This window comes from Panulirus ornatus, chromosome 26 (genome assembly GCF_036320965.1).
Source record: "Panulirus ornatus isolate Po-2019 chromosome 26, ASM3632096v1, whole genome shotgun sequence".
In the NCBI taxonomy this organism is placed as follows: domain Eukaryota; kingdom Metazoa; phylum Arthropoda; class Malacostraca; order Decapoda; family Palinuridae; genus Panulirus; species Panulirus ornatus.
This window is the reverse complement of record NC_092249.1, coordinates 7,014,009-7,027,393: the sequence shown is the minus strand read 5'-3', so window position 1 is coordinate 7,027,393 and position 13,385 is coordinate 7,014,009. Positions and strand designations below refer to the sequence as shown.

General features: G+C 40.9%; 1 long non-coding RNA gene across 1 annotated transcript in view; it reads left to right on the top strand.

Moving 5' to 3' along the window:
• Window positions 1–13,385, top strand: part of LOC139757438 (uncharacterized) — a 57,431-nt gene that overhangs the window by 37,571 nt on the left and 6,475 nt on the right. Inside the window, exon 2 of the long non-coding RNA XR_011714628.1 lies at window positions 13,020–13,273. This is a non-coding gene — a long non-coding RNA (uncharacterized lncRNA). The remainder of the gene's footprint in view (window positions 1–13,019; window positions 13,274–13,385) is intronic.

Below are 13,385 nucleotides of genomic sequence, written 5' to 3'. Positions count from 1 at the left end.
AGCATCACCCTTTGGTTTACCCCTTAGTACCCCCTATGGTGCATCACCCTTTGGTTTACCCCTTAGTACCCCCTATGGAGCATCACCCTTTGGTTTACCCCTTAGTACCCCCTATGGATCATCACCCTTTGGTTTACCCCTTAGTACCCCCTATGGAGCATCACCCTTTGGTTTACCCCTTAGTACCCCCTATGATGCATCACCCTTTGGTTTACCCCTTAGTATCCCTATGGAGCATCACCCTTTGGTTTACCCCTTAGTATCCCTATGGAGCATCACCCTTTGGTTTACCCCTTAGTACCCCTATGATGCATCACCCTTTGGTTTACCCCTTAGTATCCCTATGGAGCATCACCCTTTGGTTTACCCCTTAGTACCCCCTATGGTGCATCACCCTTTGGTTTACCCCTTAGTATCCCTCTGGTGCATCACCCTTTGGTTTACCCCTTAGTACCCCCTATGGTGCATCACCCTTTGGTTTACCCCTTCATCCCCACTGTGGTGCATCACCCTTTGGTTTACCCCTTAGCCCTCTACTTTACCCCTTCGTTGGTGTCTTACAATCAGTCTATCCCCTTATCATCCCTTTATCCCCCTTATCATCCCTTTATCCTTATCTTCCATCCTCATCTGACCTACTTTCTCTCCATTTATCAACATCCCCTTTAAGTCCATGTTTCTTACCCCCTTTTTTGCCCCCTTTCTCTTTAAAGCCGTCTGCGTGTGTCTCTCTGGTCGTAGTCAAAGAGAGAGAGAGACTCTCTCTCTCTCTCTCTCTCTCTCTCTCTCTCTCTCTCTCTCTCTCTCTCTCTCTCTCTCTCTCGGTGGGGGCGTCTCAGCTGGAGCAGAAATTTATAATGAGCGACAGATCCTCGACAGCTAGGGAAAGTGAACGACACCTAGGCTAAACCTTGGCCTTCAGTCCCTACTGACTCTCTTTGTCTCTTATTTATTCACTTTTTCTCCTTATTCTACGAGTATCCTTTAAAGTCTCCCCTACTTCCTTATTTTATCCATTTTCTGTAAGCTACCCCCTTTTTTTTGTCCCATTTTCTGTAAGCTTTTCTTATTCTTCTGGTATTCTTTAAGTCTCCCCTACTTTTCCTCCATCTTCTGTAAGCTTCCCTATTTGTGGTCCCATTTTCTGTAAGCTTTTCTTATTCTTCTGGTATTCTTTAAGTCTCCCCTACTTCCTTACTTTATCCATTTTCTGTAAGCTTCCCTATTTGTGGTCCCATTTTCTGTAAGCTTTTCTTATTCTTCTGGTATTCTTTAAGTCTCCCCTACTTTTCCTCCATCTTCTGTAAGCTTCCCTATTTGTGGTCCCATTTTCTGTAAGCTTGCCGATTTGTGGTCCCATTTTCTGTAAGCTTGCCGATTTGTGGTCCCATTTTCTGTAAGCTTGCCGATTTGTGGTCCCATTTTCTGTAAGCTTGCCAATTTGTGGTCCCATTTTCTGTAAGCTTGCCAATTTGTGGTCCCATTTTCTGTAAGCTTGCCAATTTGTGGTCCCATTTTCTGTAAGCTTGCCGATTTGTGGTCCCATTTTCTGTAAGCTTGCCAATTTGTGGTCCCATTTTCTGTAAGCTTGCCGATTTGTGGTCCCATTTTCTGTAAGCTTGCCGATTTGTGGTCCCATTTTCTGTAAGCTTGCCAATTTGTGGTCCCATTTTCTGTAAGCTTGCCAATTTGTGGTCCCATTTTCTGTAAGCTTGCCGATTTGTGGTCCCATTTTCTGTAAGCTTGCCGATTTGTGGTCCCATTTTCTGTAAGCTTGCCCATTTGTGGTCCCATTTTCTGTAAGCTTGCCAATTTGTGGTCCCATTTAAGACTGACGATGCATTTCTGTTCATTCTATGTGTATTGCCTTGATCGCCGTTTCCCGCGTTAGCGAGGTAGCGCCAGGATCACACGAGGAGATGCCCCACCCACTCACATCCCATTCTCTAGCTGCCATGTGTAATGCAATCATTGTGTTTTTTCAACCCCTTGGGTCTGGCTGAGAGCAAATATAGAATTTGTATATAATGTTGGATTGTTGACTGAATTATAATAATTGACCATTTGACTTCCATTAGCGGAATAGAATTATTTTTTTTCAAATTTTATCTGTTGGGTATTTTTTTTGTGTGTGTGTTAATTTACACTTTTACGAATTAACTTCATAGTATTCCATGTGTCCTTTACTCCCGTCGACAGCGTTGTTAAGGCCGTTACTATGTATTTAAAAAACGCGCCAGTCCACAAATCTAGAAAGCATTCCTCTAGTTTTAAAAATGGTACTAGAATATCTATATGGAGTTTACAATATCATTTATTGAACTGTTTACTGATGACTTACACATAAGTTGTTTATTTCTTTGTGATACAAGTCGTTTTGTGATTGTATTTTTCTATCATATTTTTCTTCGTCAACCAATGTCTTTTGGGCTTTGGTTAGCTGGATTTGTGGTTAGCGCATTTGGATATAGTGGGTGACAGGCAATATGTGTGTATATTGGTCAAAATATCTAACTTAAGAGCCATATTTGCAGTTGAGAATGGTGTAGGGTAAGTGATCGGGGACTGAACATGCAGGAGGGTGAGAGGCATGCAAGGGATAGAGTAAATTGGAAGCATGTGGTATACGAGGGTCGACATGCTTGTCATTGGACTGAAGCTAAGGAAGGTGTTCATTATCTTTCTTTTTTTGCCATTGGTTGTCATAACGTGTCGTTGACAGTCTTAATGACCGTGGTAGTTGATCTAGGCCTGAAAAACCTAACAGCCAATATATGGACGACGAACAGAACAATTGTCCCAATTGGGTACTTTGTTCTGAGGGCCCAAAAAAACAATTTACCCTTATAGTTTTTAGGCTTTCGTGGCTATCTCGAGGTTAAAAAAAAACATGGACAGCACGCCCACTTGGAGCCCCTTCCACTCAAAGACAAATAAATCTTAAAGAAGAAAAAGAAAACGTATGATGGGTAACTCTGCTAAATTGTGTATATATACATTTCTCTCCCCCAAAAAAGAAATAAACCTCTCACACCACTTGTGCTAATGGATTTGGGCGTTGTGGCTCCCTCCTGTGAGGCCCCGGTGGACTAGATTGGTGAAGGGGCTGGTGATGGGTGGGGAGTGGTACAGAAATGGGCGCCAGTCCCCTGTGGTCCGCGAGAAAGAGAGGGGAAGACCTCCTTATTGACCTTCCCAACACCTTTCCCAAACACCTCCTCCACTCGACCAGACGCCGGAGAGATGGGAAAGGGGACAAGAAAAGACTAGATAATGATAGATTATATAAAAAAAGAAAGAATCAAACGAATGATGGGTAGTTCTTAGACTACGTCCAGGGCAATCGAAGTCCATCATTTCCCTGCTACTGGAAGGGGCGCAGTCTTGGAGAATTGGATGTGAAGGCGAGTGACAGAGAAAGCTTCAAGGGAAAAGACATTGTCATGCAGATAGGAGGGAAAGGGTGGAATAGAGAGTGGAATAGATCAATAAAATCGAAAGAGGAGTAGAATGTAGCTAGGGAAAGCCTCAGCTGTGGCCTTTGGTAAGATGGAGAAACAAGGAAAGCAAATGTTAGTTTGGTGTGTTCCAGAAACGATTCATTTCGACTTGGGAGATTCACAAGACGTGTTTGCTAGTGAGTTCGTTCACTTGTTCACCTTCTATACTTGTTTATCAGTTGATAGATCACCTTCTAATCTTGTTTATCAGTTGATAGATCACCTTCTATTCTTGTTTATCAGTTGATAGATCACCTTCTATACTTGTTTATCAGTTGATAGATCACCTTCTATACTTGTTTATCAGTTGGTAGATCACCTTCTATTCTTTTTTATCAGTTGATAGATCACCTTCTAATCTTGTTTATCAGTTGATAGATCACCTTCTATGCTTGTTTATCAGTTGATAGATCACCTTCTATGCTTGTTTATCAGTTGATAGATCACCTTCTATACTTGTTTATCAGTTGATAGATCACCTTCTAATCTTGTTTATCAGTTGATAGATCACCTTCTATGCTTGTTTATCAGTTGATAGATCACCTTCTAATCTTGTTTATCAGTTGATAGATCACCTTCTAATCTTGTTTATCAGTTGATAGATCACCTTCTAATCTTGTTTATCAGTTGATAGATCACCTTCTATTCTTGTTTATCAGTTGATAGATCACCTTCTATACTTGTTTATCAGTTGATAGATCACCTTCTATACTTGTTTATCAGTTGGTAGATCACCTTCTATTCTTTTTTATCAGTTGATAGATCACCTTCTAATCTTGTTTATCAGTTGATAGATCACCTTCTATGCTTGTTTATCAGTTGATAGATCACCTTCTATGCTTGTTTATCAGTTGATAGATCACCTTCTATTCTTGTTTATCAGTTAATAGATCACCTTCTAATCTTGTTTATCAGTTGATAGATCACCTTCTTGTTTATCAGTTGATAGATCACCTTCTATACTTGTTTATCAGTTGATAGATCACCTTCTATACTTGTTTATCAGTTGATAGATCACCTTCTATTCTTGTTTATCAGTTGATAGATCACCTGCTATACTTGTTTATCAGTTGATAGATCACCTTCTAATCTTGTTTATCAGTTGATAGATCACCTTCTATGCTTGTTTATCAGTTGATAGATCACCTTCTAATCTTGTTTATCAGTTGATAGATCACCTTCTAATCTTGTTTATCAGTTGATAGATCACCTTCTAATCTTGTTTATCAGTTGATAGATCACCTTCTATACTTGTTTATCAGTTGATAGATCACCTTCTATTCTTTTTTATCAGTTGATAGAACACCTTCTATACTTGTTTATCAGTTGATAGATAACCTTCTATACTTGTTTATCAGTTGATAGATCACCTTCTATTCTTGTTTATCAGTGGATAGAAATTCTATAACCCTCCAAATAGTTTAGACTGAGGTACTACCTGCCTGTGGCGAATCACATGATTATTCTCCCATGAATAATCACTCAATAATTAACAAATCACATGCTTAATTATCCAATTTATTTGGCCATTAAAAAGAGGAAAAAGTAATGAGGTGAATTGTGACATATGGTGGCTTTGGTGTCACTATATTCAGCATCGAGTGAGGACCGAGGGACGTGCACGATCATAGACCCCAAGGTGGAGGACTTGGCTTGATGGCAAAGGCCTCCTCGTAGGATGGGAGGAAGACTTTGGCTTCCCTCCTGAAGGAGTCCTGCACATGCTGGAGGTCCTGAGGCGCGCGCGCGCGCGCACACACACACACACACACACACACACACACACACTGAAGGCCTTATCCTGAGTGGGGCTGCTACACCGTCCAGCTACTGACGAAGGAGCTCAGGTGTTGGATGAAGAGGGATACTGAACACTGTGGACTCTTCTCCTCCTGCCGGAGGAGATGTACTCCTTCAGGTTTATGAGGACCTGCCCTATACCGACCTTCGTCGTCCACTACTGCAGGAGGGACTCCAGGTCATGCCATTGGAGGTCCTCCCCTCAAACACTCCTCTTCGTCGCTAGTGTCTTTCCAGGACCTTCCCTGCAGCGACTTCGTCGTCGACTCCTGCAGTAGGACCATAGTTCCTGCCAGTGGAAGTCCTCAAACGCGAAGAATTCTACTTGGGGGACCTTCCCCTACAGGGACTTCGTCGTCGACTCCTGCAGTAGGACCACAGTTCCTGCAGGTGGAGGCCCTCAAAACCACACAGAATCCTCCTCGGGGGACCTTCCCTTACAGGGACTTCGTCGTCGACTCCTGCAGTAGGACCTAAGTTCCTGCAGTTGGAGGCCCTCAAAACCACACAGAATCCTCCTCCAGGACCTTCCCCTACAGGGCCTTCGTCGTCGACTCCTGCAGTAGGATCATAGTTCCTGCAGGTGGAGGTCCTCACACGCACAGAATTCTCATCCACCTCCTCCCACAAGAGGCCCCAAGACACGGCTCTTCACCACCGAAGTGTCTCTCTGAAGTCCTTCTTCAGGCAGGTCTCCTGTAGTTGGGGTACAGAGAAGTGTACTATTGGTACAGTCATGTACCTACACACTTGCAGATCCTGACTCAAAATCTCACAAGGAAGAGGCGACTGTGTGAGCTAATGTTAACCTTGTCTCACATACATTGGCAGAGTTTAACATCTTTATCATGTGATGAATTAACATAGAATTTATCATCTTTATCATGTGATGATATAACAGAATTTATCATCTTCATCATGTGATAATCTAAGAGTTTATCATCTTTATCATAATGATTTAACAGAGTTTACCATCTTTATCATATGATTTAACATAGAATTTACCATCTTTATCTTGTAGTAATTTAACATAGAATTTACCATCCTCATCATGATATGATTTAACATAGAATTTATCATCTTTATCAAGTGATAATTTAACATAGAATTTATAATCTTTATTATGTGATAATTTAACAGAGATTACCCTCTCTTATCAAGTGATGATTTAACATGGAATTTACCATCTTTATCATGTGATAATTTAACATAGAATTTATCATCTTTATCGTGTGATAATTTACTATGAGGGGTTGGTTTTAAGGGGTTTTATTTCTCTCTCTGAGGGTGGTTTTTGAGGGTTTGATATTGCTCTCTGTGAGGTTGGTTTTGAGGGGTTTTATCTATGATTGTGAGGGTGGTTTTTGAGGTTTGATATTGCTCTCTGTGAGGTTGGTTTTAAGGGGTTTTATTTATCTCTGTGAGGGTGGTTTTTGAGGTTTGATATTGCTCTCTGTGAGGTTGGTTTTGAGGGGTTTTATTTATGACTGTGAGGGTGGTTTTTGAGGTTTTATGTTGCTCTTTGTGAGGGTGGTTTTGAGGGGTTTTATCTATGATTGTGAGGGTGGTTTTTGAGGTTTGATATTGCTCTCTGAGAGGGTGGTTTTGTGGGGTTTTATTTATGACTGTGAGGGTGGTTTTTGAAGGTTGATATTGCTCTCTGAGAGGTTGGTTTTGAGGAGTTTTATTTATCTCTGTGAGGGTGGTTTTTGAGGTTTGATATTGCTCTTTGTGAGGTTGGTTTTGAGGGGTTTTATCTACCTCTGTGAGGGTGGTTTTTGAGGTTTGATATTGCTCTTTGTGAGGTTGGTTTTGAGGGGTTTTATTTATCTCTGTGAGGGTGGTTTTTGAGGGTTGATATTGCTCTTTGTGAGGTTGGTTTTGAGGGGGTTTATTTATCTCTGTGAGGGTGGTTTTTGAGGTTTTATGTTGCTCTTTGTGAGGTTGGTTTTGAGGGGGTTTATTTATCTCTGTGAGGATGGTTTTTGAGGTTTGATATTGCTCTTTGTGAGGTTGGTTTTGAGGGGTTTTATTTATCTCTGTGAGGGTGGTTTTTGAGGTTTGATATTGCTCTTTGTGAGGTTGGTTTTGAGGGGGTTTATTTATCTCTGTGAGGGTGGTTTTGAGTATCTATACTGCTCTTTAAGAGGTTGGTTTTGATATTTTACATTGCTCTCTGTGAGGGTGGTTTTGAGGTTTTATATTGCTCTCTGTGAGGATGGTTTTGAGGTTTTATATTGCTCTCTGTGAGGATGGTTTTGAGGTTTTATATTGCTCTCTGTGAGGATGGTTTTGAGGTTTTATATTGCTCTCTGTGAGGGTGGTTTTGAGGTTTTATATTGCTCTCTGTGAGGATGGTTTTGAGGTTTGATATTGCTCTCTGTGAGGATGGTTTTGATATTTTATATTGCTCTCTGTGAGGATGGTTTTGAGGTTTTATATTGCTCTCTGTGAGGATGGTTTTGAGGTTTTATATTGCTCTCTGTGAGGATGGTTTTGAGGTTTTATATTGCTCTCTGTGAGGTTGGTTTTGATATTTTATATTGCTCTCTGTGAGGATGGTTTTGAGGTTTGATATTGCTCTCTGTGAGGATGGTTTTGAGGTTTTATATTGCTCTCTGTGAGGATGGTTTTGAGGTTTTATATTGCTCTCTGTGAGGATGGTTTTGAGGTTTGATATTGCTCTCTGTGAGGATGGTTTTGAGGTTTTATATTGCTCTCTGTGAGGATGGTTTTGAGGTTTTATATTGCTCTCTGTGAGGATAGTTTTGATGTTTTATATTGCTCTCTGTGAGGGTGGTTTTGAGGTTTTATATTGCTCTCTGAGAAGGTGGTTTTTATGGTTTTATATTCCTCTCCGAGAGGATGGTTTTTGAGGTTTGATATTGCTCTCTGTGAGTGTGGTTTTGAGGTTTTATATATATATATATATATATATATATATATATATATATATATATATATATATATATATATATATTGTGACCCAAACGACAATTCGCTGACTGATCGCCATGAAAACAAGCGTTTGGTTAATCAACCTATTTCCTTCGGGACATGGGTTCGATCCCCAGGGCAGGACTTACGAGCCATAAGTACCGCTAATACGACCTTTAGAGGCGCTACATCATGAGCGTCCAGCTGGTGTGCTATGTTTAGCGGTGGACATCAGCTGTTGCTGAGTCTGTCTGTCTGTCTGTTGGTATAGGATATCTAGGAAGGCCACCAGCTGCTGAAATGACTTGTCTCTCATTAGGTATTCAGCTGGTAGTGCTAGAACCACCGCCAGCTGCCTGCTCCATCTGTGTGGGATGGAGATAATGGATCATCCTGTCCCCCCCAACACTGTTGGAGACAGTATTACAAACGCCAGTGTTGTTGGTCACAGTATTACAAACGCCAGTATTGTTGGTCACAGTATTACAAACGTCATCCCTTATGCAGTTCGTGACAGTATTACAAACGCCAGCGCTTACTATTTTCTGTACTTTTTTTCATCTATTTTTTTTTTTCTTTTCAAAGGTTGATAAAGTTAAGAACAATACACGATTCTCTTTTTTTCCCCACCCCCGCATCAATATCTTGTCAGGGATATCCCTATCAGATGTGTAATTTCAAAGCCTTTTGCAATATATCATCCGACAGGAGAAAGAATTCGAGCGAAAAATCCTTAATGCGCACCATAAATTTAGCTAACGTAGCCTTATATGAGAAGCAGAGGGGCGGCTAAACTCCCTGATATTTGGCCATAAATTACCAGCCATCGCTGTTACAACGCCGACTAATTTATAAGACTCGCGTTTATCCTTCTCTTCCCCTTTGAACATGACATAGAAGCTATATATATATATCTTTTCTTTTTTTTCTGCCTTCCACAATGCTACAGTCTAGCGCAATGCTACAGTCTAGCGGAAACGTGCTACGCTACCCATTCAGCGCTTGGTAGATCACCAAACTCAAGTTATCATTTACGACATAAGTTATTTTGAATATAATTTCAGATTTTTTTATTTATTTTTCTTTATTTTTTTCGCACTTTGGGCCAGTTTGCAGTTTCTTAGGCTGTTGGTGTGTGGCAGGGTGGGAATCGAACCCTGCTACTTTTATGTATGAGTTTTGAACGTCACTTGTATTTCTTTAGTTGGACAGTACGACCCTTGAATATGACGGTACGACCCTTGAATATGACGGTGCGACCCTTGAACAAGACGGTACGACCCTTGAACAAGACGGTACGACCCTTGAACATGACGGTGCGACCCTTGAACATGACGGTACGACCCTTGAACATGACGGTACGACCCTTGAGCATGACGGTGCGACCCTTGAACATGACGGTACGACCCTTGAACAAGACGGTACGACCCTTGAGCATGACGGTTCGACCCTTGAACAAGACGGTACGACCCTTGAACAAGACGGTGCGACCCTTGAACATGACGGTTCGACCCTTGAACAAGACGGTACGACCCTTGAACAAGATGGTACGACCCTTGAACAAGACGGTACGACCCTTGAACAAGACGGTACGACCCTTGAACATGACGGTTCGACCCTTGAACAAGACGGTACGACCCTTGAACAAGATGGTACGACCCTTGAACAAGACGGTGCGACCCTTGAACATGACGGTACAACCCTTGAAAAAGACGGTACGACCCTTGAACAAGACGGTGCGACCCTTGAACATGACGGTACGACCCTTGAAGATGACGGTACGACCCTTGAACATGACGGTACGACCCTTGAACAAGACGGTACGACCCTTGAAGATGACGCTACGACCCTTGAACATGACGATACGACCCGTGAACATGACGGTACGACCCTTGAACATGACGGTACGACCCTTGAACAAGACGGTACGACCCTTGAACAAGAAGGTACGACCCTTGAACAATACGGTACGACCCTTGAACAATAGGGTACGACCCTTGAACAATACGGTACAACCCTTGAACAAGACTGTACAACCCTTGAACATGACGGTACGACCCTTGAACATGACGGTACGACCCTTGAACAAGACGGTACGACCCTTGAACAAGACGGTGCGACCTTTGAACAAGACGGTACGACCCTTGAACAAGACGCTGCGACCCTTGAACAAGACGATACGACCCTTGAACATGACGATACGACCCTTGAACATGACGGTACTACCCTTGAACAAGACGGTACGACCCTTGAACATGACGGTACGACCCTTGAACATGACGGTACGACCCTTGAACATGACGGTACGACCCTTGAACATGACGGTACGACCCTTGAACATGACGGTACGACCCTTGAACAAGACGGTACGACCCTTGAACATGACGGTACAACCCTTTAACAAGATGGTACAACCCTTGAACATGACGGTACGACCCTTGAACATGACGGTACGACCCTTGAACATGACGGTACAACCCTTTAACAAGATGGTACAACCCTTGAACATGACGGTACGACCCTTGAACATGACGGTACGACCCTTGAACAAGACGGTACGATCCTGCTTGTCTCCTACTTAAACATTATTATTAACAATTATTGTCCCTGTCATTTATGTGGTGACACAAGACCCACAAAACTTATCATCATTTAGCCATTTTCAGCTCAATTATTCGACAGTTTATCGTTTAATGAAGAGAATAATTACAAAATTAATTATTTTAAGCCGCTACATTGGCTCGATAAATTGATAATTTTGTGGGGGTAATGAGTGATAAATTGTGGCACATAGAGGGAAATTGAAAATTCCACGGGTCGTTCTTGCATAATGGCTGGGCAAAATATATATCTTGTTAGGGAGTTATTTGTAGAGCAAAATAAGTATCTTGTTAGGGAGTTATTTGAAGAACAAAATAAGTATCTTGTTAGGGAGTTATTTGAACAAAATAAGTATCTTGTCAGGGAGTTATTTGAAGAACAAAATAAGTATCTTGTTATGGTGTTATTTGAAGAATAAAATAAGTATCTTGTTAGGGTGTTATTTGAAGAACAAAATATATATCTTGTTACTGAATTATTTGACGAGCAAAATAATATCTTGTTAGGGAGTTATTTGAATAGCCATATATATATATATCTTGTTAGGCAGTTATTTGAAGAGCAAAATAAGTATCTTGTTAGGGAATTATTTGAAAAACTAAATATGAAGTTATTTGTATTACCAAATATATATCAGGTTATGGAGTTATTTGAATAGCCAAATATATAACTTGTTAGGGAGTTATATGAAGAACAAAATAAGTATCTTGTTAGAGAGTTATTTGAAAAACAAAATGATATATCTTGTTATGGAGTTATTTGTAGAGCAAAATATGTATCTTGTTATGGAGTTATTTGTAGAGCAAAGTATGTATCTTGTCAGGGAATTATTTGTAGAGCAAAATATGTATCTTGTCAGGGAATTATTTGTAGAGCAAAACATATCTTGTCAGGGAATTATTTGTAGAGCAAAATATGTATCTTGTCAGGGAATTATTTGTAGAGCAAAATATGTATCTTGTCAGGGAATTATTTGAATAACAAAATCTTTAAATGGTTTTTGTTCATCAAATGAACAGTGTGGCTAATTGTTCGAGATTTTGTTTTAATAATTTTTTCAATTGAGTGAATGTATATATGAAAAATATGGAGGGTTAAAGTTACGAACGGTAATGATCATTGTATTTAGAAGTTTGTTCATATATGTGTATATATATATATATATATATATATATATATATATATATATATATATATATATATATATATATATATGATTGTGTGTGTGATTAAATGTATAATTTTGTGATGCTATATTTGAGCACGACGGTATACGACCCTTGAACACGACGGTACGACCCTTGAGCACGACGGTACGACCCTTGAGCACGACGGTACGACCCTTGAGCACGACTGGTACGACCCTTGAGCACGACGGTATACGACCCTTGAGTAAGACGGTACGACCCTTGAGCACGACGGTACGACCCTTGAGCACGACCCCAGTATACCATATCCCTCAAAGTCGCTCTATCCCTTGCACGCCTCGCACCCTCCTGCATATTTAGGAACCGAGCCTTCACGGCACCTTTCACTACATCCTCTTTGGCTTCCCCAAAATTAGTCACTCTCCTCACTCATCCTCCCCATATTTCCAAACCATTTCAGAACACACCCTCTTCTGCACTCCAATTCAAACTCCTCGTGCAATTACACTAATCACACACTTCAGAACACACCCTCTTCTGCACTCCAATTCAAACTCCTCGTGCAGTTACACTAATCTCACACTATCATTTCCTATTCAATCAGTAACCCACACCCCCAAACTGCATAAAGTCCTTAGCCTTTTACATTACCAGCACATCCACCCCATCCTTAACATTCACTCCTAAAGCCCACGTCTTCTCATCCATACAATACCGACGGAATTACTTTACTATGAAACACACGCGTCTTCTCCCTACGTGAGTGATCCCTCTTTCCACACACACATATATATATACAACCAAAGAAATGAAATTGGGATGACAAGATAATTTCATAATCTCATAGCCAATTGAATTTGGGATTTTAGGTCGTGGGGTCAATAGTTTAGGTCCAATTTAAGACCGTTTTTCATATACCATTTCTCCCTCCAATGAATCCTTTCCCAAGGAATTATATTAGTTTTGTTGGAAAATCATTATATTTCCTAAGTCTATATTGTTAAGTTGACAGAACTCTTGTGTGTTTTCGTAGGTTCGTGCCTAGGCTGTTGTGCGCATGCTCAAGAGCCTGACGCATGCGCGTTCGTCTCTGGACATTAATTGGTCGGTTTGAAGTTGGATCCACCAATCACAGCTCGATCTAGGCCTCCGTTGCCCGTGGAGTGGATGTGATGTTGACTTCTGAGACTGTCGCCAGATTTCGTATTATTACCGAAATTTCTTCAAGATGGCGATGTCCTCCCTGCTGCAATTACCGACCCGACAAACAAGTGAATGTCAGAAAAGGTAAGGTTACGATATATTCTTACGTTTTGCAAATACAAACAAAAATATCCAATACAAATATCAGAAAAAAAAAGGAGACATTTCTATAGAGTCCCCTTTATTATAGTCTGAA